General features: G+C 48.9%; 1 long non-coding RNA gene across 1 annotated transcript; it reads left to right on the forward strand.

Annotated features, from left to right (window-relative positions):
• The first annotated feature begins 3,648 nt into the window (after positions 1–3,648).
• Positions 3,649–17,314, forward strand: LOC139593059 (uncharacterized). The gene is made up of 4 exons (XR_011680190.1): positions 3,649–3,782; positions 6,829–6,917; positions 8,591–8,670; positions 9,355–17,314. It is a non-coding gene; the product is annotated as an uncharacterized lncRNA (long non-coding RNA).
• The last annotated feature ends 9,247 nt before the right edge of the window (positions 17,315–26,561 follow it).

Genomic DNA, 26,561 nt, shown 5'->3' on the forward strand with positions numbered 1-26,561 from the left:
CTGCATCCCCTTCTGAGGAGGCTTTTCCTCAAATGCACAGGGGCAATGTGGGGACAGGGCTGTGTCCAGCCTGGCTGGGAGTGCTTTGGGATGCTCATAGGCCCCTCTGCTCCCCTGCCTGACATTGCAGAGCTAGTGGCCACTGGTGTGTGTCCAGCATGCAGGGCCACAGCAGCTCTGAGCACTGCTTTGCTGTGGGGTGCACACAATGGGGCTCAGCAGGGCCCTGGGCAAGGGCCCAGGTCCTCTGTGAGCCCAGGGCCTGGTACAGGGGCTCTCAGGATATCTGCCAAGGACATTGTCCTCCCAGTGGTTCCTTTTTTCTCCAGGTGGCTGCATGCCAAGCTCCCCAGAGCCCAGACCAGCCCCCAGCTTCCTGCAGCCTCTGCCTGCCTCCCTCTGCCCCAGGGCAGCTGTGGGCAAACAGTCCCTGGCATTTCCTTCCTGGCAAGCAGCCAGTCCAGCGTGGCACACTTGTGGCCAGCTGGCAGCATTCACTGGGCAAGTTTGGCCTTGAGATGTCTGTTTTGGGGTGCTGGACTTTGTCTGCCTGGTCAGAGGATGCTCTGAGATGGGGAGGGAACTCAGGGGGGGCAATGAGCCTCCAGGTGGGAGCCACTGTCTTGTGTCTCTGCAGCAAAATCATCCATGTGTTGGTGTTGTCATCTTTGCAGGGGTTCTATACTGTTGTCTCCTATCACAAAAGTTCCATACCTTCTTGGGTGTTTCTCATGGGCAGCTCCTCAGAGCACTGACTCTTTCTCCTTCACAAAGCAACCAAGTGACTCCAATTCCCTTCTTAAGGCCACCCCACTCTTTTATAGCATCTTCTTCTCACTGGTTACAGCTGTGGCCTGGTAAAGCCAGGCCTGTTCCTAATCGTTGATAATTGGCCCAGCTGCAACTCCTTTGGGGTGAGATTACTTTCTACACTATATTTTCTTATAGTCTACCCCCCTACATGTTGGCAGCAGATTCCAGGGCATGGAGCAGCATGAGTACATGGATAGAGCCAGGCAGTGCAGGTGGGAGCTGCACTTCTCCCCTGGGGTGCCCATAGTCCTTCACAGCTGTGTGTGTGTCCCTGGGCAGGTCCCAGGGGTTTTGACCTGGGGGAGTGAACTCTGCATGGAGAAGGGCTGCCTCATCTCAGAGAGCAGGGTGCAGCCTGCTCAGGGAAGGTGTGGGAACCCAGAACATCTCTCTGGCTGTCCAGGATGGCCAAGACCCCTGCCAGGGGGCTCAGAAGGCCTGGCATGGAGCCCAAAACACCTGTGGGTTTGATTATGACTCATGGAGCAAATTACCAACCTTATATGAAGATCAGCAAGCCACAACAATTTAAGTAGAATATTAGTGAAGTTATTACGGGGTGGAAAAGCAGATTTTGGGGTTTTCAGTATGGGGGTTCAGGAGGCAAGATGGAGGAATCTGGGTGTGTCCAGTCTTTCTCCTTCTTCTTCTGGGCCTCCATCTTCTGCTGTGATGGTGGCACTTACAGATTGGTCTAGAGTAGAAGCTCACTGTCTAACATAGTGATAGGTATTGGAAAGTAATTGTGAACATTGTACATGTAGTTTTTAGTATAAAGACATAACAGGGCCCCAGGGGCAGGCGGAGTGCCTGGAACTGTCCTGCTGAGCAGACCTTGGCAGGACAGGAGAAAGAATTTTATAGATAAGATGCAATAAACAACCTTGAGACCAAGAAATGAAGAACTTCGACTCATTCTTCAAGTGCCCGGGCTGGGAAAAGAGACTTTTAACAATCTCGGGGTCGCAGGGACCCAGAAAGGCCCCAAGAGGAAGGCTGATGGCAGTGCAGGCAGCAGAGCCCAGGACAAAGGGCTCCTGTGTTCACCCAGCCCTTGGGACAGATGGTGGGGGGCTGGATGTGACTGCTTCTGCTTGACAGGTGCCTGTGTGGGAGAGCTGGAAGCTCCCTCATCCTCCTGCTGCAGGGAGTGAAGAGGGCTGGGTGCTGGGTGTGCAGCACCACTGCTCTCCCTTTCTCCCCCTGGGGGTGCAGCACCCATCTTCTGGATGTCCCCATGTCTTGGCATGGCACTGATGTTGGTTGCTCTCTCCTCACAGCACACGCCTGGCCATGCTCAGCAACAACCTGACGCACTGGAAGAAGCTCCCACTGCTGCCATCCCTGACTAACCAGCCGCACCAAGTGCTCGCCAGCGACCCTGTCCCCTTTGCAGACCTGCAGCAGGTGAGCAGGGCTGGGCTGAGCCCTGAGCCCTTGCCATGCTCCCCAGAGACACATCCTCGTCCTGGAGGAGCAGTAATGCCCTCCTGGCTTGCCCAGAGCCCTAACACAACTTGTTAGAGCTGAAGGCAAAGCCTAGGTCAGGTTTAAGGCCTTGTTAGAGGTGAGGGCAAAGCCCAGGACAAGCTTAGGGACTCGTTAGGGCTGGAGGCTGACCTCCTGCAACAGTTTCTTTGGGATAACTGGGGGTTTCAGTAGCCACCAGTGACACAGCCATGTCTTCGTGCCTGCAGGTGTCCCGGATAGCTGCCTATGCCTTCAGTGCGCTCTCACAGATCCGTGTCGACGCCAAAGAAGAACTGGTTGTACAGTTTGGCATCCCCTGAACCTGCCCCCACCACTGCTGCTTCAGCGCTTTGGGTTGTTTTCGGTTTTTTCCTGATTTTTTTTCTCTCTTTATATCCCTTCCCTCCCCATGCTGCTGCCACAGAACTTGGACAGATACCCTGTTTCCTACTAAATGCCAAGGCGCCCATCATTGGCACATTGAGCCCACCTGCATTGCTTGAGGCTTTCTCCTCCTCGTGGGTGGGTGGGTGGGTGTGCGTGGGGAAGAGGCTGTGTCAGCTGGATGCTGCCTGGCACAGGGACAAGCACAAAGGGAACAGCCGGTGCAAGGAGGCCCTGGTGTGGGTCAGCACCATCAGCCGGGTCACCAGGATGGGTGGGCTGGAGCCAGGCAGATGTGATGCTCTGCATGGGGCCTGGTGGCTCCAACACCATCCCTTCTCCTTTTTACATGTTTAGATCTTTATTTTGGTTGTTTGTTTTTGTTTGGTTGGTTGGTAGTTTTTTTTTTTTTAATTACTATTATTTTTGCCACAGTAGATAAAGCCACGTTCATCCAGTGCTTGTCTCCACTGTTCTCTGCCGGACACAGCATGGATGTGATGGGGGAGCCATGCCCTGGTGAGGGGAGTACACACATCTGTCTGTCCCTTGTCACCTCTTTGATCATGTCCATAGGGCCAAGAGGACAAGGGGACAGAGAAGGTATGATGACCCAGCTAAGGGGAAGGAAGCAGCTAAGATTCATAAATGCTCATGGTCAAAAGGAATGTACAAAGTCAGAGGGTTTCCAAATAATCAGAAAGTTTTATTAGTAAATTACACACTTGGTCTTAATCTCATTCTACGCTCACAGTGCAGGAACTACAACAAGGATGTTTTTCCAGTACCCCACAGTTGTTTATTACCAGCAGCCCTGGCTAGACTCAAAAGCCAGGACTATCTGTGTTTGAGACATACTCGTTAGGTCCGGTGCTCTGGGAACGGGATGCTCAGTGTGTCCCGGTGGCAGGCAGCGCTGCCCCCTGCAGTCCGCCCTGTGTGCCGGGTCCCGCCCCCGCTCCTCCCCCGCTCCGGCGGTGCCCAATGGGCCGCGGGAGGGCCGGGCTGGCGCGGCCTTCGAATAACAGCAGCCCGGCCCAGGACCGGAGCCCGGCTAGAGCTGGAGCCTCGGCAACCAAGCAGGAGATGAAGACGGACACGATTCCCCGGACACGGTACGGGTAAAGCTGACACGAGGCGGCCCCGCTGGTTCCCTCGGCGGATCCCCTTCCCTAAGGGCGGGCGTGTGGATCTTCTTTTCCCGGGGCTTGGCGGAGTCGGAGCATTCGCCAGCGGCATTCGGCGGCCGCGTTCCTTGCGAGTTCCTTTGCTATCCCTAGCGCCGGTTTGAAAGAACCTTCTCCTTGTTCCCTTCCTGTGCCGTGCTCGGGGCAGCCCCATCCTGCGGCCCTGAGTCTCCTCAGGCAACCCGGGCGCTGCGGAGATGACTTCCGAGAGTCTCCGGAACAGCAGCGAGGGGTGAGCGTCCCTTCCCCGCCCGACTCCTCCCTGATCTAGCTGGTGACCCGAAGGGTCCGGTTCCCGTTCAATCTGTGGCCGCAGGGTGTGTGCGTATCGGGGGTAGATTTTCAGGGGTCAGCTGGATGTGACTCCAGTCAGGTTAGAGAGAGATGGAGCATCGGGGGCCGTTCTCTGCCGAGCCCCGGCTTCCCAGAGCTGCGCTGAGGCCGGGAGCAGGTCTCTGCTCCCTGGGCAGGGTGACGGCAGTGAGCGCGTCCAGGCTCGGACGATTCCCCCCACGCTGTGGCGAGGCGCCGGAGGTTTCTGTGCCGTGCGCCTTTAACGAGCGCGGCCCCGCCGCGGTGACGTGGGGTGGCGCAGGGCCAGGAAGGGGAACCGCCGCCTGCCAGCCCCGCTGAAGAGAAGCTCAACAACTTTTCTTTTGTGCGTGGCCGCTGGCTCCCCGGCCCTTCCCGGCTTGCCAGCGCTCATGGCGGGCTAACCCCAGCTCCGCCGCCTCGCCGCGGCGTACGGCTCCCTGGGCCGCGGGTGGCCGCGCCGGGCTCGCCAACACCCGGGCGCTCGGGTCGGCTGCTGCTCTCCCCCTCTGCCCCGCGCCTGCTGCGGGCCCGTCCGTGCCGGAGGCTGCCGTGGCTCGCTCACCCCGCCCGGGTGCTTCCCGCAGCCGGACCCTGGCCCAGAACAGCCCGGGGCCCGCGGGCTTTGCGTCCCCCGGCGCGTTGGTCCGTCGGGAGCTCCGGAGCGCGGGCTTTGGTTAACGCCGTGTTGTGACCGGAGCGGCGCAGGGAAGGAGGGGAAGGACAATGCCGCCACCTCCGGAGCTCGGTGCCCGGTCCCCGCCGCCCCCCTGCTGCTGCTCTCGGCGGGGATGCGGCTGGAAGGCGCTCACGGCCGCTGGCGGGCTCCCGACCGCTTCCCGCCTGCCATCACGAATGGCACGTCCTCACAGAGGGTCATGGAGTTGTCTCAGGCGCTCAGGGTGGCCCGTGTCACCAGTGACAGGCCAGGCTGGGACCGCGGCAGCAGCGGGTAGCCCTGCCTGCCCGTCCAGATCTCACACCAGGCGCCAGTGTGTTCGCAGACTGGTTCTGGTAAAACCCAGCTCGACGTTGGTGGGACACGGTTTTCACCCAGGATCCAAGTGCAATACCGGCTGAGGAGCCCTCTTCATATCTGGGTGGCTTTTTGGCTCCCAGCGGTCCCCTCCTCTGGAAGACTGCCAAGGTGGCACCGGGGGCAGCCAGCGTGGAGGCAAAGGTCGCTGTGAAGGGGACCTGGCAGTGATCCCAGATCCCGTCAGGGCAGCTCATCCCTGCTCCCACCCAGTGCAGCTGTGGGCTCCCTGTGCCCCCAGCAGGTGGTTCTTTCACTACAGCAGTGGAAGGGGAGCTGGCAGAGCTTCAATGGCTTGGCCACTGCCTTGCTGGGCAAGAAATGTTAGTGACATTTGGAGGTGAGGGAGGGAGGAAGGCACAGCAGGAGAATGAGGAGCCTGAGCAGCAGTTTTCCATTGACCCCTTGTCAGGATCCTAATCTGTGGGAGTGGAGCTAGCTGCTGCTCATCATTGCTCCCCACTCTGAGCCTGTGGGGAAGCAGGAGGATGCTGGCTGCTCCTGCACAGCTGGCCAGATGCAGGGACACAGCCTTCCTTGGCGGGCACAAATGCCTGGTGCTGGGCCTAAGGCATTTAGTAACATAGTTACTGTACTTTATCTTTTTTGTTGTTTTTAGGTGTGGGCAGGGACCTGATAGGCTGGCCATGATGTCTCTTCAGGGCGCAAGAGTTGCTGCTCTCCTTGATTAGGAAAGTTCCCCCTCCTGTGCCAGAGCTCACTGCATGGGTGCTGCTGCCAGCACTGGCAGCTTCGAGGCTCAATGCTGGGGCTTGTCACAGGGAGGGATTGTGGTTGGGGCAGGTCCTAGGGTAGCCAAGTTCCTACTGTTCCTGGGCAGGTGGGTGTTTGCAGGAGAAGCCTTGCTCACCCTTCCTGTTGAGCAACCAGAAATGCTGGAATGGCTTGGTCTGGTCATGGAGACTGCCTGGGAGATGGAGGTGAGCCTGAAGCAGGCAGCAGCTGTACTGCAAAGGGGTTGTTGGATCTCTCTTACAAAGCACTGCTGTGCCCAAGCAAAAATTCCTAGAATGGTTTGGGTTAGAAGGGACTTTTAAGCTCATTCAGCTGGAATGCCCTGCCATGGGCAGGGAGACCTCCCACTGGACCAGCTTGCTCCAAGCCACATCCAGCCTAGCCTTGAACACTTCCAGGGATAGGGCAGCCATGGCTTCTGTGGGCAACCCTCACAGGGAAGAATTTCTTCCCAATATCCCATCTAACCCTGCTCTCTGCTAGTGGGAAGCCATTTCCTCTTGTCCTGTCACTCCAGGCCTTTGTCCAAAGTCCCTTTCCTGCTCTTTTGAACCCCCTTTAGGCACTGGCAGGGGCTCTAAGGTCTCCCTGGAGCCTTCTTTTCTCCAGGCTGAACACCCCCAGGTGTCTCAGCCTCTCCAGAGAAGAGGGGCTCCAGCAGTGTGATAAATGGGACCCGTGCCAGACTCCCAGATGTGGAGCTGTGGGGATCATGTTCATCTGTTCCCTGGGAAGGGGTGGTTTAAAGGGGTGGATTTACTTTCACCCCCAGACCAGTCTTGCTGTCCCCTGCCAGGACTGGAGGTGGTGAGTGGCACAGCACAGTGTTGTCTTGGTTTCTGCCTTCTGACTGTCCCACCCCATTTCTAGGTGAACAGCACAAAGGTTTGTCCTGATCCCCTCAATGATCTGTCCCAGCTCCAGGACTGTAGTGTCTTCATCAGAATTATCCACAAAATGTGAGTATGGGGAGCTGTGTACACATTTCAGACCACACAGCTGGGTCTGTGCTGTCCTTGGAGCCAAGGCCTCAGCCCCCAGGAGCTAAGAGGCTCCTGTCTTGGGCAGGGTGGGAGTGGGGGTCTTGGGGTATTTATTCCTCCTCTGGCCTATGAGATACTGAGATCTGCATCGCCTCTATGGCACTGCACAGCTGGGGTCTGCCTGCAGAGCTGTTGGGTCCCTCAGAGCTGCCCAGGGAATGTTTTGGTCAGAGTTCCTGTCGTTTGAGACTTGTTATCACATCTGGCACTTAACATCTGGGTTCACTCCTGGCATTGTAGAAAAGACCTGAGTGCTGCTGCCAGTGGCACAAGGGTTCTTGCAGCTGCACAGGAGATTATCCATTTCTCTTGATGCTGCTCTGGTGAGGGAACACCCAGCAAGTTTTCCTGAGTGGCAGCCTTGGGATCCTGAGGAAGCCTTGTATCTGGAAAGCAGTGTAAAGAATGGCAGTTTCTGCCTCATGAGGTGCTGCAGCCTGGGGATGTCAGGAGTGTATTGGGGTCAGGATGGAGCCTGTGTGCTCTGCCCTGGGATCTGAGGTGGCTGGGCAGGGGTGGGAGGAATGCCTCCTTCAGGAATTGTGTTTGTTCCCTGGGAGCAAGGGGCAACTAAAATCTACAGGCCATAATGGACATCAGAGGTGGGACAAAGCCTGGTGGCTAAGGAGCTGACAAAAACAAATTGAGAGGGTGTGAGGCTGCCATGCATTGCTTTCAAACCCTTGCGGTGGGAGGCTCACTGGGAGCCTGTCTGCTGTAATTACCTCCTGCACAGGGTGAGGAGAGCCTGCCTGGAGCAGGGATCTGCCTGCAGTGGGTGGGGAGGAAGGAGCTGCCTGCACCACAGATATATTTAGTCAGACCTGGTTAATCTCCTGGGTCTGTGCTCCAGCTGGGATTAGTAGGGATCCTGGTGGCACATGCTCTCTAAAGAGGCCTGGCCATTGCTTGATAAAGTGGGGTGGCAGCAGGGCAGCTGCCACAGCAGCTGGCTGATCTGAGAGCTCCTGGTGGCACAAGGGGAAGTCCATGAGGAGGAGCAAATCCTCATGGCAGCCCCTGTCTCAGGCCAGGTTCTTGTTTTTGGCACCTTGGGAGTAAGAGACAGTACTGAAGCAGTGCTGGTCAAGCATGATTGGTGTGGGTTTTGGGCATGCCATTTCTGAGCAGCACTTGGGTTTAATAGCCTTTGTGGGTCTCCTCCAACTCAGGATATTCCATGAACTGGTGGCTGCTCAGGAAGAGTGTAGTTGCAAATAAGTGCAAGAGGAAGCTTCAGCTTCCCAAAATCCAGCAAGAAAAGCCCGAGGCTGCGTGCACGGACTGGCCCCTGTGGTGCTTCCCGGCCAGTGGGGCCACCACGAGCTCCCTGTGCTGTGCTGGATGCTGGGGCTGGCAGGCAGAATAGGAAGCAGTGCCAGGGGGGTGTTTGCTGCCTGGCTCCAGCAGGGGGATTCCAGGAGATTCCGCTCCGTGTGGTTGGTCCTGGCTCTGCTGGCCCCAGTGTGGGGGCAGAAGGCAGAGCAGCGCCCCAGAGGCAGCCCTGGCTCAGCAAACCCTGCTGCACAAACCTCAGCGTTGGTCTAATCCCTCCAGAAGGAGTTAATGCACACCTTGCACTCTTCCAGCCACGGGAGCAAGGAGGGGGAGTCTGTGCTGGAGCAGCCGCTGCCAGAGAGGATCTCCTTCATCCATGGTTTCCTGCAGAGTAAGACCCTCCGCTGGTGCTGGGGAAAGCAACTGCCCCTGCTCGGTGCCCCTCACCTCTGAGAGAGGCTGTTCTGCTGTCTGCAGCTTCCCTCTCCACAAAGTGACCCCCTCACCCCACATCAGCATCTTTGTGAGGTGCCAGCAGCTTTCCTGCAGCAGCCTGTGGAAGGGGAAACTTCCAGATGGAAATCCTTGCCAGAGCCTGGGTTCAGAGCAAAGGAGGTTCTGGGTGTGAAGGGCAGGGTGCCAGTGGCTGCTCTGGTGATGCTGCCTGGAGCAGTTTTCCTAGCTGGAAAAGTTCTTCAAATCCCGGTGGAAAACCTTTACCTGAGCAGAAATCCTGGGAGGGGAAATGGGAAGTATCTCATACTCTTGCTCAGCCTTTCCTCAAGGGAAGACACCATATCCCACCTCATATACCCCCTCCAGAGATGGAACTCTCTGTGCTGATGTTGGAGGCAAGACTGGGATTTAGATTGGGGTCCCAAGGAGAGGAATGAAAGTCAGTCAGAGCTAATGGCCAAGGCTGACCACTGGGATCTCAGCTCTGGAGCCCATCCTGCCCCATGTCCCTTCTCCCTGGGGATGCATTACAGTGCCCTCCTGGCCATGAGTGCCACCTCAGGGGAGGCAGCGTGCCCAGTGGCTCCCGTATGACTGGGAATTCTGCTTTATGTTGCAGAGCACTGCAGGTACAAATTCACTGCAGAGACTCGTGGACAGGAGAGAGGCCAGGACAAAGTGACTGAATATGATATTGAAGAAGGCAACCACTGGACTGCTGTGGACAGAGGGGGAGATGATGATTATTTTGTGTCTGAGGAAGAATCAGATTCATCAGTCTCAAGCCCAGCAGACTCAAATTGGGAAAGAGTCCTATCTTCCCCCGATTCAGAACACCTCTGCCCAAGTCAGGAGATCCTCCGAAAAAGACTCAACAATTCTCCATAATGGACTGGGCAGCAGTAAGACACAAAGCAATAAAAGAAAAAGATTTTGATCTAGCTAAAGAACTGCTCTTAGCCAAGGCAGTTAGAGACGATGCTAATCCAAGATGGGAACCATTGAATTATGATGATATTAAAGATTTGACACAAGTGGTAAGGGAAAATGGATTAGGCTCACCATATTCAAGCAATTGCTGAAAGGAATATATTGTAAGGTAGGTTTAACACCCTATGGCTGTCACTCTATCTCCTCCATAATATTGACAGTGCATCTTATGGGACCTGAAGTGGAGAAATTCTTGAATAGATTACTTGAAACTTATGCTGGATTGACACTGGCGGATTGAGCAGGAGACCCTCCACGTGACAGGTCTGAAGATCAAGCAGCTTACCTGCCTAGAGTAATGATATCAAAAACACTGCTTGCAAAGCCCTGCTGCTGACTCAAACGGTGGGGAATCCAGGAGGGACTTACACAGAAATAAGACAGGGGCCAGTAGAGCCCTATTCAGCATTTATTGACACAAGCTCTAGAGAGACAGTGTGAAGATGATGTGGCTCATCCCTTCAGTTTCACAACTTTGCTTATGCAAACGCCAGTGAAGGATGCAAAAAGGTTATCTGAAGCTTGACCGATCCCAAACCTGCCTTGCCCCAAATGATAGAGGCTTGCAGTAAAAATGGCAGCCCTCAGCACATAGTGACCATTCTAGCAAATACTCTGGGAGAGAGACTTGGAAAAGCTTTTACAAATCAGACAGAAGCGAGGGCTGAGAAACTTGCAAAAACCCTCAATGCCCTCACCTTGACATTTCAGCAGAACAATAAGGCCTTGCAAAATGAGACTTCCAAAAGATTATGCCATCGATGTGGAAAGCCTGGACAGAAAGAATTTTCCAGAGCCAGCAGGAGGCACAAACCCACCTCGCCATAGTGGCATTTCAGCAGCCAGGGAGCTTTCAAGGGGCCAGATGTGTGAATTGCTCAGGCCAAATCCTATTCACCAGATTGCCAACCACCTGCCAAGTGACCCCAAACTGCTGTCCCCAGGGGCACAATGTGAACTGGCAACTTCCAAATTACTCTACTTTCTACATGATTGCCATGCTGTGGTATCCACAGGTATGATAGGAACATCACAAAAGAGACAGGATTTTCTGATTACAGGCAAGGAAAGAAACCACATTTTGGGACTGGTAGTTTTCTCATCTATTGTTTCAGTGAATTGCAATGAAGAATTAACAGTTCTAGTACAAGCATGGGGCCCCCCTGCTTGTCATTCCAGCAAAAACTCCAACAGCCACAGCTATTGCTTTGCCAGCCAGAATAGTAGAATAACTCACAGAATGCCAACAGATACCACCTGAGAGCTCAAGTGTAGCACCAAACATCTTTTGGGTACAACATATAGATTGCAATTGACCAAAATTGACCTGCAGTTTAATGCACAACAACAAAACAATCATAATTGCAGGTCTTCTGGACGCCGGTGCAGATGTTACAGTGATTTATATGTTCTGGACGAAGAACTGGACTTTAGTGACACCTTTAGACCCTCTCACAAGTATCAGGGGAGCCACTGGATGTCTACAAAGTAGATGCATGATTGCAGTTAAAGGACCTGAAGGGAAGACAGCAACTATTTGTCCCTTCATTGTGGAGAAACCCATCACAATATGGGGAAGAGAGCTGCTGTCCCAATGGGGAGCAACACTGGAAGTGGATTTTTGATCTGTTGGCATTCTGTGTTATTCTAAAGGAAGATTGACTTGGATAACCACCCTGATACCTGCCCCAGAGAACAGGGATGTTGCCCCAGAAACTAGGGATGCTGCCACACAGCCTGACCTTGTCCCAGAGACTAGGGAGGCTGCCCTAGAGCCTGACACTGCTCGGCAGCCCACCTCAGAAATGAGCCACCCAGGTTGGGTGGGAGTTCTGGCAAAGGAAATCCATGAGATGGGCTAGATGCTGAAGGAGTACATCTCCCCAGCTGGTGGAAAACTCTTCCCCCCCTGCCTGGAAGAGGGGGAGCCTGATGGTGCAGCCGCTGAACCCACAGATGTTACAACCATCCAGGTTCCAGCTGAGCTGCAAGGGCAGTCGCAGCCAGTAGCAGTTGCCCCTGTAGAATCAAGGAAGTCTAAGATGACATCAAAGCACCCAGATAATAAGCGTAAGAAATGAGGGCCCTTACAACCCACAGAGGATTCAGAGGTTGAGATCACCACCAGCACCCAGTCCCTGCCATATGAAGGCCTCCATAATCTGTACAAAGACATTGCCACTCGGGTGGAGAAGCTATCTCTGAAAGTTTGCCATGTAGTTGCCCATGTCCCCAAGTTCAGGAGCACTGAAACAATAAGCAGGCTGACCAGGCTGCAAAGATAGGGGTGTCAAAGATAGACTTAGATTGGCAACATAAGGGGGAGTTGTTCCTAGTTGGATGGGCCCATGATGCCTCAGGCCATCAGGACAGGGATGCCACCTATAAGCGGGCATGAGAGTGAGGGGTGGATTTAACCATGGACAGTGTTTCTCAGGTTATCCATGACTTGTGAGACGTGTGCTGCCATCAAACAGGCCAAGAGGGTGAAGCCCCTATGGTATGGTGGGCAGTGGTCCAAATGTAAGTATGGGGAGGCCTGGCAGATTCACAGAACCACTGGGTTGGAAGAGACCTTAAAGATCATCGAGTCCAACCCATGCCCAAACACCTCAACTAAACCACAGCACTGAGTGCCACATCCAGTCTTTTCTTAAACACCTCCAGGGATGGTAACTCCACCACCTCCCTGGGCAGACCATTCCAGTACTTTATCACCCTTTCTGTAAAAAATTTTTACCTAATATCTAGCCTATTTTTCTCTTGATGCAGCCTGAGACCGTATCCTCTGGTGGAGCGGTGGCCGGTGGAAAGTAAAACGCCCAGACTAGATAACTGTCCAGCCAACCTCCAGCCAGTAAGGCACTTCCCCAACACGAAGTCAAGGCCCGGTGCCTAGTGATGACAGGCTTACGGACGTGTGGCCGCAGTAGAGAGCTCCGAAGTCGCGGGATGAAATGAAGAGGCGACTCTCAGTTTCTTCAGGGAGGGTGGTTTTATTGGTAGGGAAACGTGGAGGGTCAGGTAGAAGGAGCTGAGAGCCCCGAGGCAGGGAAAGCCTTGGGTTTTAAAGAGGGTGGGAGGGGTGAAAGATAGCAAATCAGAGAAGGATACATTAAGGATTGGCATAATCGGAGAACCCATCAAACACAGTTGCGGGAGGGACCCTGGCCCCTAACCCAATCACCCGACACCCTGGCCCGAACTCTCTAGAAAAAGAGGCAGGGGTGTCGAGTGACAGGCAGGCCGCCAGGGGTGGGGAACAAGAAAGATACATTTGGTAACCAAGACAACAGGGGAGGGGTTTGGGGATTGACACAAACTGGTAACAGGGCAGGACCTTCTGAGAGAACAATGGGAGGAAAACTGAACAAACATAAAACACACCACAACACTCTGGTTCTGCCAGTAGCTGCCTGGTGAAAGGGACCAACCTCCACCTCACTACAAACACCATTCAGGAAGTTTTAGAGAGTGGTTGGTGGGCCAGTGGATGCTTGGCCAATGTCAAAAGAAATTGATAAAGCCATGCAAGGTACATTAACAGGAGCATCCATATGAGATCTTTGGGTCTCAGTAGATGTGTGGGATTGGTGGGTTCCTCACCTTCCCAAGGCATCTCTGGAACCTCAAGAATTGGCCTTTTGTGCCATATTTGATTATACAGGGAAAAATCAAGCTTTAGTTAAAGATATTTCTCCTTATCATGCTACATATAAAATCAGACCTTTTGGTGTATTCATACTTCTTTAGCTCAGTCTGCATTTAATGATATCTCTTTTCAATGTTTTTCATTTGTGGAGATGGAGTTTGGCCTGCTATCCCAGCACACATCATAGGTGGACCATGTAGCATTGGGAAACTTATTTTGCTAACACCCAGTGGTAAAACGTCTATGAAACATAGAGGTAAAAGGCCTATCAATCAATATAAGCCAGACTACAAAGATGATTTTGAACCTTGGAGTTTTGGAAAAAGGTTCCCAGAATCTCTTTTTTAGATGCTTTAGTGCCACTCTTAGCTCAGCAGTGGCACTAAAGCAATTAGGTGGACTAGGGTATTGGCTGAGTAAGGAGTTCAATTCTACCTCCCTTGCACTGAGTGATATGCTAACAGGTGTCAGCAGTATTAGACATGCAACTTGGCAAAACAGGGCTGCAATTGATTTTCTCTTATTAGCACATGGATGCAAAGATTTGAAGGAATATTTTGTATTGATCTATTTGATCACTCAGAGTCTATCCACAAAAGCATACAACAGCTCAAGGAAGGTGTATCAAAGATTAGAGCTGATGAAGGAACTTGGTTAGATGGCCTGTTTGATAGATGGAGAGTAACATCATGAGTGAAAAAGCTTTTAAAAATGGGTCTATACATTTTAGTCATCATAATAGTTGTGCTAGTCATGGTGCCTTGTGTGCTCCAGTGCTTTCTTTTTGAAGTCCCAAGGCTCACTCATAACTGGACAGAAAGGCAAGTGCTGGACTCTGGCTTTTCCTCCTGTTTGTGCTGCCAAAGCCGCCCAGCCACAAAGGCAGCTGCACAACCCAGATGTGCTCAGCTACAAAACAGTGCCCTTAAACTCCAGGAGTAGGGCTACCTGAGACCTGCTGGCTCTTCCTACTCAGCAGTGCCTCAGCCTTTCCCTGGAGGAGTGGAGCACATGGGATGCTGACAGTCTGATGGGAGCAGGCCATTCTCCAGTTTTTGTCCAAGTCCAGAAGCCTTCAGTCAGCAGTGACAGAACTCCTTGGAAGTTCTGCTCTCTGGACAAACCAGGAGCCTCCAGGTGCAGCACCTTTTGAAGTGGGCTGCCTTGTGCTGGTGCAGTGCTTTCCCAGCCAGCTGAGCCCAGCAAAGGCATCCCCACTGCCCCATCTCCCCTCCCGCAGCACCAGGGTGTTCTGGCTCTCCACTGCAACCCCTGAACCAGCCCTGGACTTTTCCAGACCCTTCTGGGAGCTGGTCCTTGAAGAGGCACAAACCCAGCTGCAGCCTTTGCTGGCTCTGACTGGCTCACAAAGGAGCACCCACAGCTGGGCAGGGATGAAGGTCAGGCAGGAAAGTGATGTGTGGGTGTGTTGGTGCAGCTGGTTGGCATGAGGGAGGCTGAGGAGGTTTGTGCTGCCAGCTCACACCCTTGCCCACCCTTTGAGGAAAAAAGAACCATAACCTCATTCATACTGAAGCACATTGTAACCAGAGGGTCAGAGTGCTCTCGCTGGCTTTGTGCCTTCCCAAGTTTCTCCATATCCCTTTCCTTATACAGCCTCCTCTGCTTTTGCAGGTGGGCAGGCACAGGTCCCTGTGTACTGTGTTTTGCTGGTTTATTTTCACCCAAATCAGTTCCCTGAGCTGATTCACACTGTGGTCTGAGAAATGGTTGAGTTGGTGTGTTTCACAGGCCATGGCAGGGCTGGTCCTGGGAATTTACACTGCTGGGCAGAGGGAGAGCCCCTGCTCCAGGCAATGCCCAGCTCCAGTATCACACTCCACCCTTCCTGTGTGGGAATTGGTTGTAGAGCAGCTGCAAAAGAGCCAAACTGCATCCACAGACACAGCCAGGCACTCAGTTTAAAGGTTTAAAATCAGAACCACAGAATCATTTCAGATGGAAAGACCTTTGAGATCATCTAGTCCAACCATTAACCCAACATTGCCAAGCACATCACTAAATCATGACCCTCAGTGCCACATATATACAACTTTTAAATACCTCCAGAGATAGTGACTCCACCAATTCCCTGGGCAGTCTGTTCTGATGCCTTTAAAAAAGAAATTTTCCCTGATGTACAATCCAGACTTTCCCTTGTGCAGCCTCAGGCCATCTCCTCTTGTCCCGTCACTTATTACCTGGGAGAGGAGCCTGACCCCACCTGGCTGCACCCTCCTTTCAGGCAGTTGTAGAGGGTGATAATGTCCCCCCTGAGCCTCCTTCAGATCAAACACCCTCAGCTCCCCCTCATAACACTTGTGCTCCAGACCCTTCCCTAGCTCCATTGCCCTTCCCTGGACACACTCCAGCCCCTCAATGTCCTTCTTGCAGTGACGAGCCCAAACTGAGCACAGGACTGAGGTGTGACCTCAGCACAGGAGCACAATCACTACCCTGGTCCTGCTGCCACACCACTGCTGATCCAGGCTAGGTGCCACCGGCCTTCTTGGCCACCTGGGCACAGCTGGCTCATGTTCAGCCACTGCTGGCCAGCACCCCCAGGGCAGCTTTCCAGCCATTCTGCCCCAGCCTGTAGCACTACCATGACCTATTGTCATTATAATGCAAGAGTTCTATGGGCATTACATTCCAAGGGTTCCATATTGGCAGAGTTTTGTACCTCCTTGATGTTTCTTATAGGCAGCTCCTCTAAGCTCTGATCCTTCCTTGTCCTCACAGCAGCCAACTGACTCTGGCTCCCCTCAACCAAGCAATCCACTCTTTTATAACACTCTTCTTATTGGTTACAGCTGTGGCCTGTTAAAGTCAGGCCTGCTCCTAATCTTTAATAATGAACCAGCTGCAACTCTTTAGGGAGTAAGATTACTTTCTATACTACCTTCATTTACTTATGTTCTATCCCCCTAGATATATATATATATATTTCTGAGTGTTGGTTCAGTTTTGCAGCTTTTCTCAGTTTACAAAGTACTTATCTTCAAAATCTTTTGTACTCATATTTAACACACATTAATAGCTGCAATTAATATATTTTACCAATCAATAAACACATTATACCAAATAATAGAACTATTTTTTTCCTGTTCTTACAGATGCTTTAGCAAATTCTCTTCTTCCTCTTTCAGTTTTGTTGCTTTTCCTCTTTCAGTTCTCTAACCAGATCACCATGGGATTACATTGCTTAATGTTTAAGTCTTCTTTCCTGAATCACCACAGGATCACGTTGGTCGATACCTAATTCCTTTTTCCAAATCACTGCAGGGTCATATAGTTTAGTATTCGAGTCCATTTTTCCCAAATCCACGGCGTCATATAGTTTAGTATTTGAGTCCTTTTTCCTGAATCACGTTGGGGTCACCATTGGTTGTCATAATGCAAGAGTTCTATTTGATTATATTACAAGGGTTCCATATTGGCAGAGTTTTGTACCTCCTTGATGTTTCTTGTAGGCATCTCCTCTAGGCTCTGACCCTTCCTTGTCCTCACAGCAGCCAACTGACTCCAGTTCCCCCTCAACCAACCAATCCACTCTTTTATAACATTCTTCTTACTGGCTACAGGTATGGCCTGTTAAAATCAGGCCTGCTCCTAATCTTTAATAATTAACCCAGGTGAAACTCTTCAGGGGGCAAGATTACTTTCTATACTACCTTTATTTACTTATATTCTATCCCCCTACAATGACCCAAGGGCAGGACCCAGTACTTGGCCTTGTTGAGCCTCAGCCCATCAGTCCAGCCTGTCCAAAGCTTTATTTTATCATCATTAACTCTGAATGATGAAGGTGGCTAAGAGGAGAGTTTCACATATTACCAAAGAGCACAATGTCTTGCAGGGTCAAATCCTTTATTCTTTATGACAACTTTTCACCTTTCCTTTCAAGCACAGTCTCAAACTCTAGCAACTCTAAAATCTCACTTGGAGCTGATAAATTTTTAATATGATGAGCTCTGACTGTGCCTGCTCAAGCAAGTGTTGCAGAAATGTGTCTGTCCTTATTGGTCCTGGAATACCACAGGATTCTCAGCAAGCAGCTAGTGCAATGATCACAAATAAAGACCTCACTCTGGAGTGAAAATTAAGGTGGAATAAATTTAAGAGGTCCATTTCTGTTAAAGTAAATTTTTGAAAGCTCCATTGGAATATGTCTACTACCACAATGGTTTTTTTGAGCACACAAATAAACTAGAGCCTGCTTCTGTACTAGGATACATTCCTAGCCAGAACCACCAAAGTCTGAAACCTTGTCTATATGAATCCCAAGCCAACATGAATAGCTTAGCTTTTCTAGGACTTCACAAAAGTTTTAGGCTGTAAATGTTTTTATTTATTTAATCACACACACAAAATAAAAGCCTGGAACATGGCATTAAAGATAATCTATAATTAAGTTGGCTTGACATAACATGCCAGAATAAACCACATGACCTGTGGTATGGTCTTTTTCTCCAGGGCTTCTTGCTCTTCATGTCTACACACAATTAGATTGTGTGGAGTTTGGCCATGTGTCTGGCTCACTTAGAGGGTATGTGTTGCTTTGGTGGCTATTTAACATGCTGTTTGATCTCTTTCCAAAAAAAAAAAAATAAAAGAAAAGAAAAAATATGTAGAGAGTACACTGAGACATTTCAATGAGGAGCATTTAAGACACTAAGAAATTCCTAGGTAAGGCATTCCTGGGACTAGATGGTTTCTGGAAGAGAGCAGAGCCAGCTGCAATTATTCTACCTGCAGTGAGAACTGCTTCTTCACAGGCCTGAACGTGCCTGTTCCCCAGCAGTCCCTGAAGTTTTAGTGTGGGAAGGAGTGGTGTGGCCCTGTAAAGTGAAGGATCTGAATGATAACAATCATCTTCCTGTGAGAACAGGAGGACATGGTTGCCTCAGTGAAGGTTTCCATGTGCTTTCCCTCAGGTCTCAGGAGGCTCACATGATGATGGTGTTGCTCACCTTTAAAACTGCAAACACACTTCTGCAATAAAAGAGGAGAAGGGGTATTGGAGGTGGGGAGAGCAGAGAGAGGGGTGCTTCCTCTCAAACCACAAGGCTGGTGGAGATGCTGGATCCCAGCTATCATCTGTTTTGCCTGGTATCCTCTTTGCAACACTGAATGCCCAGGCAAGAGGCCAGGACACCTGTAAACATGTCCTGACACTTCCCAGAAACAGTTTCAGAGCTTTGACCTACCTGATTCTGTTCTGAGCCAGTGCTGGTATTTTGCCACAAACAATGCCAGATAAATTACATTCCAAGCTCTACCACACAGACAAATGAAGAGTGAAACAAAACTTTGTGTGAAGTTGTATCCATTTCATGGAAGCTGTTTTTCTCCACCTAGGAAATCCAGAGCAATCAAAAAGGGTATTTCAAAGTTCAATGAATGTGTGATCACATACATTCAACAAATATTTTGCAACTGTGTAATGTGTCAGTTGTGGAAATCAAAAGAGATATTCCCAGAGCAAGATTATGCCTGAGCTTGATTGGTCAAATGTTGGATTTGCTGGTCTTGGAGCTCTTTTCCAACCTATGTGATTCTCTGATGCTATGAATCCATGATTTCATGGCAAAGGAGAGGTGTGCAGCACAGGTCCCCACTCAATTTGAGGAGCACTCCCATCACTCTCAGAGTACCCCCATGCTGTCTAGATTGTACCAGCCAAAATCAGAGGAACCAGTGTCAGACCAGGGCCTTGTTGATAGGAGACATCAATCTTGTGGCAGCTTTCCCCTGGCTGACAGCAGTTCTACCAGCTGTCCTGATTGCTTAAAAGGATCAAGTGTGCAGTTAAAGTGCTATCAGTGCTGTGAATTTCGATTCTTACTCTCCGCCTGGTAATTCAACACTTGGTTACAAAACCTTCCATTGCAAGCTGAGAGCTGCAGTGCAGCCCTGTGCAGCGTCCCTGATAAAGTCAGCAAGACAAAAGCTCTCTCTGGTGGTGCATTTCAGTCGGTGCAGGTTCCTTTCTCTTCCATTCCAAGCAGGCCCAGCAGCTCGGTGCTGTCCCTCCCTTTCCTGATGAGCCCGCCCCAAGCTGTACCAGGATTAGTGACGGCACTGGAGCACACGGGGACTCGGACATTGTCCTGCTTGCACAGAGCTGAACACGCCTGGGATTAGACAAGGCAGTACAGAGGGTGAGCTGGAAACTGTATCTAAAGCTGTGAGGTCAGAAAATTCCCATGTATTGGCATTTATGAGTGCTTCATACATGTCCAAACATATCCAGGAGCTCAGGAAACAGAATCTACCTGAGGCTTTAATGATTTTATTGTTATTTTTATTTTTACAGGTAAAATTTCTTACCTACCAGAGCAAAATACAATCTGTCTGCCTTTTTAGTCCCAGGAGAGAGCTTGGAGCAGCAGATATGCTTACATTCAAACACAATTTCTGTGCATAGCACTGACTGCTGAGCAGCTATCACTCTAAATTCTCTTGCCTCTTCTAAGATGGAAACATAACAAGTTAATGCTCTGAGAATAAACAGAGGTAGAATAGTCATTGTTTCTATAATTTGCTGCTGATTTCTCTGAGTACAGTTCACAAAAGTAGAAGATTTATGTTTAATAAGGATAATGTTAGTGCAGCTAGCAATAAATTATAAGGCAATATGCCTTCCTGTCCTTTCACATAATGTCATTAGGCACATTTTGGGGGGGGAATGTGTCCTAAATGAAAAAATAACTTCTACAAGACCAAAAACGCTTGATACCAAGGAATCCTTCAGTCTCCAAGTCAAAAGCTAAGGCCAAGATGTGTTGTTTCTTTACATGCATATAATATTCACATCTGTCAACAACAGCCCACTTACATTTGAACACTGGAAAAAATCAGATGTCACACAGACAGTCATATTATGGCTGTCTCCTTATCAGGCATTTGTGTGTATTCAGCACAGGTTTGCTATTCACCATATTGTGTGAATGATGGATTTCAATGGATTGCCTTCCAATTCCAATGACCTATTTGTACCTTTTGGCACACACATCAAAGGAAGCCAGGGGAGCCTGGAGTCAAAAACAACTGGGTAATGCTCAAAAATTCATCTGATTGCTAGTAGGCTGCTGTATACATCATTGTCTTTTGTACAGGGAGATACATATTTATGTACATATATGTACAAATAATGTGTGTCTGTAGATTGGATTTTTCCTTTCTGTATCATGAACTAACATGTGACTTGGAAAATCACATGCAGAATTTCAGACCTGTGACTTCAGTAGAACTGTTCATAGGTAAAAATGAAACATTTGCTGAGGTACTTGGCTAAGCTTAAGGTTAGGTTTATACTGGCACCTAGGCAACTTGGAATGGTGTGCAGGGACAGGAAGATTTCATAAGAAAACTTTTTATTTCATAAGAAATAGTTGCACATGCCAAGATTAAAGAGCCTTTAGCACTTTGTCATGTTTTGGAAGAATTTGAAGACCAACAAATATATTTGATAAGAATCTGGTGTTGATTCTGTCTCTGTCATAGACACATAGACAGGTTTCCAGTCTGCCACATGAGGAAAACTCATCCAGTCTTATTTGTTATCCTTCTAAAGTTTGACATTCCTGTTAAATAACAATGGTCCACACAGGTGGACTTAAAACACCCTAAATCAACCAAGAAACTCGTGTCCTGTATCATTGTCCTAACAATTCCTGCAAGCCTGAATTTTCATGTGTTTGAAGAATTCTTTCTTTATTTAAAGGATAGGTTATGATGTTTGCTTTATGGCAGAGGATCACTGGTGTGCTCCAGGAGCAGCACACTGCAGATGACTGAGCACACAAAGCTGTGTTACAAACATACATAAAAGACAGTAGGCATTTATGCTGCTTCTTGCAGAAACATACCTGAACGTCTTTGTCAGCCCTGGTGGACAAAGAGGCTTTCAGTGGTGGTTTTACACAGGCAGGCTAGAACATGTGTCTGGCATGGCTGGCAAGGGCTGTTTTTTAAAGGAGGATTCCTCCAGCTGATGTAATGCACTGTGCCAAACTTGACCTCATTCCATCCCAGCAGTTTAGAGGTCTAAGTCTCCCTGTCACTTTTCATAGTACTTTGTTCATTGCTGAAGCTGGTGTCGCACCTAGGACAGTGGGCACCAGGGAAACAACATTTTCATCCATTCCAAAGAAGTTTCAAGAGTAATTGCAATATTTTCTTCTTCTGGCTTACTTCTAGCCTGCTGCAGAGTCCAGAGGAGAGAGTAAGGTGATGATACTGGGAAGGAAACCTCTCCTCTGGCAGAATAACCAGTCTGGCACTGAATCAGAAGCAATGTGCTGACCTTTGTCTGGAGCAGACACCAAGCTCCCCAGCACTTGTTCAGGCTTGATCTGAACACAGAAACAGTGGTGCAAAATCACTGCTCACCAGTGACTCCTGAAATTTTAGCTCACACTTCTCCCCAGTGTGTCAAGGAGTGGGCACAGAACTGGGTCTGGAGCTGTTACTGTCTAAATACAGGAGAAAATAGTACTGCTGGATCTTCATAAAAGCTTAAGTAAAGCTGCCTGGATCTCAAGCTCTAGCATGTGTTTTTGCTGCCATCACAGTAAGAGTTGGCTACTTCTGCTCTTCTTCCACAGGGTATTGTCATCTTATTGCAAAAGTCCCATATCTTCTTGGTGATTTCTCATGGGCAGCTCCTCACAGCACTGACTCCTTCTTCTTCACAGCACAACCAACAAACTCCATCTCTCTCCTCCCTCAGCTAACCCACTCTTTTGTAGCACTCTTCTTCTTATTGGACACAGCTGTGGCCTGTTAAGGGCAGGCCTGTTCCCCATCTTTGGTGATTAGTACAGCTGCAACTCCTCAGGGGTGAGACTACCTTCTGCACTGTCTTTATTTTCTTACATTCTATCCCCCCACAACAGGGGTTTTATGTTGTCCAGGAAATTTGAGATTTTCATCAAAGACTGCTTTCCATGCATACAGAAACAGATGCCATTTCACACACAGAATATGCACAATTTCCCTCTTTTTTGTGCATGATATATAAGTGAGTTCTTGTCCTTCACTTCTCTTCCAAGCCCTTTAGAGCCACCCCAGAGACTGGTTCTGGAAAGATGGTGCTTCTTAAGCCAACAAGCCAGCTTTGTGACATGGGAAATGCAGCCAAGAATGGCTTTATCTTTATTAATAAATGACCAGAACCTGGGTAAACAGGGAGGCAGCAAAATGTTTGATTATTGGTTGATTAATGGTTGATTAACAGCGAACTCACAGTTACAGCATGATGGAGTTAAACATTAGCCTGAGGAAACGGGGCATTGTGTTTGTAAATGCTTAAGTGGTGTATATATTCACCTTATACCAGTCCTGTGAAACTGAAAAGCAGATTAATTTAGCAATGTATACCATCAGTAAAATGGTATTAAAGCTTTTCTTCAAGAGCAGCCCTGGGAGGAGGAGCTGGGGGAGCTTGGTGGGTGAGAGGCTGGCCATGCCCTGGCCATTGGGAGCCCAGAGCCCCCCGTGTGCTGGGCTCATCCAGAGCCCCGTGGGCAGCAGGGCAGGGAGGGGATTCTGCCCCTCTGCCCCCTCTGCTGAGACCCCACCTGCAGGGCTGCATCAGCTCTGGGCTCCAGCACAGCAAGGACAGGGACCTGCTGGAGCCAGGCCAGAGCAGGCACCAAGGGAATCACAGGGATGGAGCAGCTCTGCTGGGAGGAAAGGCTGGGAGAACTGGGATTGTTCAGCCTGGAAAAGAGAAGGCTTTGGGGTCACCTAATTGGGGCCTTACAGTGCCTGAAGGAGCCCATAAGAAAGATGAAGAGAGACTATTTACAAGGGCCTGGAGTGACAGGTCAAGAGGAAATGGCTTCAAACTGAGACAGAGTAGGTTTAGATGAGATTAGGATGAAATTATTTACTCTGAGGGTGGTGAGGCCCTGGCACAGGTTGCCCAGAGAAGCTGTGACTGCCCCATCCCTGGGAGTGTTCAAGGCCAGGTTGGATTGGGGCTCTGAGCAACCTGGTCTAGTGTAAGGTGTCCCTGCCCTTGGCAGGGGGTTGGAACCAGATGATCTTTAAGGTCTCTTCCAACTCAGGCCATTCTATGATTCTATAATTCAAGCATCACTAAAACATCACATCCTTAAACTAGAGAAGCAGAAGAACTGAACCATGGCCAGACAGAATTGTCTCCTCCCTGTCTCACAAATCAAGCTCTAAGCTGAAATGGACATTCAAGACTGAACCTTAGACCAGTGTTTAAATCTGCACCTGGTGTCAACCAAAATGCAGCTTGGGCTGCTTCCTACCAAGCCTCCTCCCTCTCCTGAAAATCTGGCACTTAAGTTTGCTTAGTGGTATTGTCACATAATCTGTCTTCTAGACACAAACACTGTCAAAATACTGTTAATTAGTGTATGAGAATCCATTGGTAAACTAATGTTCCTTTAAAAAATAAAAAAAAAAAAAAAGAAAAGCAATGAATTGGCTCATGTTGGAGCTGTCTGCTGCATTGTACAAAGTGCCTGCTTCACTGGACAACTAATCCAAAGTAATCCTCTTTTGAGATCACTGATTCACCATCTCATTTGTACTCTGATTTGCACCAGGAATGCCTGCTGTGGCAAATTATTCCAAAGTGGCAGATTATTTTTCACTGCCTACACTTTGATCTCCAGAAACTAAGAGACAGCACAGACTTTCCAACAGCTGATGAAATAAAACTAAAAAAAAATATATGATCCACACATTTTTATGAAGTCTCCTACTGGGAATAAACCTAAAATAAACATCATATTTTGGCAGTCATACCTCAAATATCTGTGAAGGGAAGGTTCATAGATTAAAAGCTTTGCTTTTAGCTTTTCCATAATCCTATCCTCCAGCTTCCCATTTCCTCTTTCTACCTAATGACTCACAATTCTGTCAACCTCTCCAACTAATGCCTAGGTATGCTTTCTCTTTTGCTCCCACAACTCTTGTTGCTGGAAGAATTCTGACCTGGTGAATGCTCTGGACTTTGATACAGGAAGACTGGATTGGGATTCTCTTTCTATTGCAGGGCCTCTCATTGATCTGTGATATACCTCTGAACTAATTGCTGACTTGGTTCCCCCTCTGTAAAATAAAGACAACCATCTGCCCACTCCCTCACCTCTCATTAGCATTTAGTTGTATTTATTACTTAGTTTACAAGATCTGTGTGGTAGGACAGGTTTCTTACTGTTTGCCTGTAGTGTCTAACACAGTGAGGCCAGTCTGGGTCAGAACACTGGACTCAAGCCTACCACAAAAATAGCAATATTATTTGCTAGTGATAAGAGTAAGTGTGTTTAGTACTTTAACAAAGTTAACATCTGAAAGAAGAACATTTTTGCATTTTTCCATTACTACATCCCTGTTTCCTAACTATACCATAAAGGTTAACAGCAATGCATGTGTTAATATGTATATGAGGTGTGTTTTTGTATATAAAATACTGTGGGGGTTTTTTTGGGTTCTATGGGATTGTTTTACTTTTGCATGATTGTTCTGTTATTCTTAATCAAGTATTTCACCCCCAAATTTCCCTTTCATTAATTAATTCCAGTAGTTCAGGACTAAAGGGAAATGAAGTCAAGTATCATGAGGTACAGTAAGACTGCAGAACCTAGCACTTTCTTCATAGTTCTATGTGCCACTTCATTATCATGAATGTATAATGTCAAGTCATTAATGTAGGAAGTTTTGCCATGTGTTTTCTTTCTCTTCACTTACATAGATTAACTTAACATTAACTAAATCCCTAAGATAAACCAGGATTACAAAGTGGGAATAGAGAAGTCCAGGAGATAAAAGGACAGAAATACATTAATATTTCAGAAAGTTTTGGATTCATGGCTATGACACTTTGCCATATCTTGTGAACACACAGGGTGATGGTCTCTGGATGAGGTACAGCAATAATATCAACAGTCATTTGAAAAACATTGCTAATTAGCTTGAGGCTGATTTTATGAAGCCTGTCAGATTTCTTAGGTAGCAGTATGATATATCCAGCAGAACTGATAATTGGCAAGAAGTAATTAACCACATTTCTCTCTTTGGTGCCTGCCAAAAGCATTTTAACTTCCAAATAGCAACAGTTCCAATGAATATAAACAAATGCAAACTTGTCATGGCAGGTTGAGCTGCTTATGCAGTGAATCTGATGGAAATGGATGTTTTCATAATGCACCCAGGTTTGATTGACAGAAATTTCTACAGAAAACCACAGCACATCCTTTGCATTGCTTTTAATGAAGCTGCAGTTTTCATTCTTAGCTACATCTTGTTGCCTGAGCAACAATGGTTTGGATTTGGCTTTCTTTGTTTCTCAATTCCAGACAAATTAAACGGGGAAAGAAAAGAAAACCAAACCAGCAGCATGGAACTCGGCAAAAAGTGCTGTGCTTTTCTAGCCCCATCTCCCATAGATTCACTGCCTACCTAAATTGTGCCCCAGCAGAAACAAAAAAGAAACAAAAGAAACAAAAAAGCTCTTGCTGCACAAGTTTAGAGGCACAGAGCTTCAGCAGCAGCATCTATAAGTTATGGCATATGTTGGCTCTAGCAATGAAATTGCTTGAAACGGAAAATAGAAAAAAAAATAGAAAAAGAGAAAGGCAGGAAGGTAAAGAGGGGAAAGTGGCCAGCAGGAAAGCATCAGCAGGGTCCATGAGGCTTGGGAGGCTGTCTCTCATGCAGCAGTTGGCTGTGATGAGGATGATGAGGTCTTTTTGCCATAGTGTTCCAGTATGACCAGTTCCCACCAGCCCAGCAGCCCTGAGCAGCAGCCACATCTGGCTCTGCAGTGCATGCTGAGGTTACCCAGCCAGGGGGACTGAAGTGGGTGGCATAAAGAAGTTTCACACAGGGTTTCCAAGTAGTTCTCCAGTGGCACGAGCCTTTCCTCTGCTCAGACAGAAGTCAAACTGACAAGCTAAAGACAACCCCAGTCTGAGTTGTGGTTTTGCTTTATAAATCTTATTTTTCAAGGCTTGTATACCAGAACCATGTTGTCATGCCTCGGTTGTTCACTATGAAGACAAGAACTGGAATCTAAGCAAAATAACTGTTCCTTTCTTTTTTCTTTATTTTTTCCTCTTTTTTTCTTTTTTTTTTTTTTTTTTTCTGGAGGGGAGAGCTCAAATGCAGATTTTCTGAAAGTGTCTGTTCAACAT

The sequence above is a fragment of the Agelaius tricolor genome, unplaced genomic scaffold (genome assembly GCF_023055355.1).
Source record: "Agelaius tricolor isolate 1412-34295 unplaced genomic scaffold, bAgeTri1.0.p SCAF_9, whole genome shotgun sequence".
NCBI classification, from domain to species: Eukaryota; Metazoa; Chordata; class Aves; order Passeriformes; family Icteridae; genus Agelaius; species Agelaius tricolor.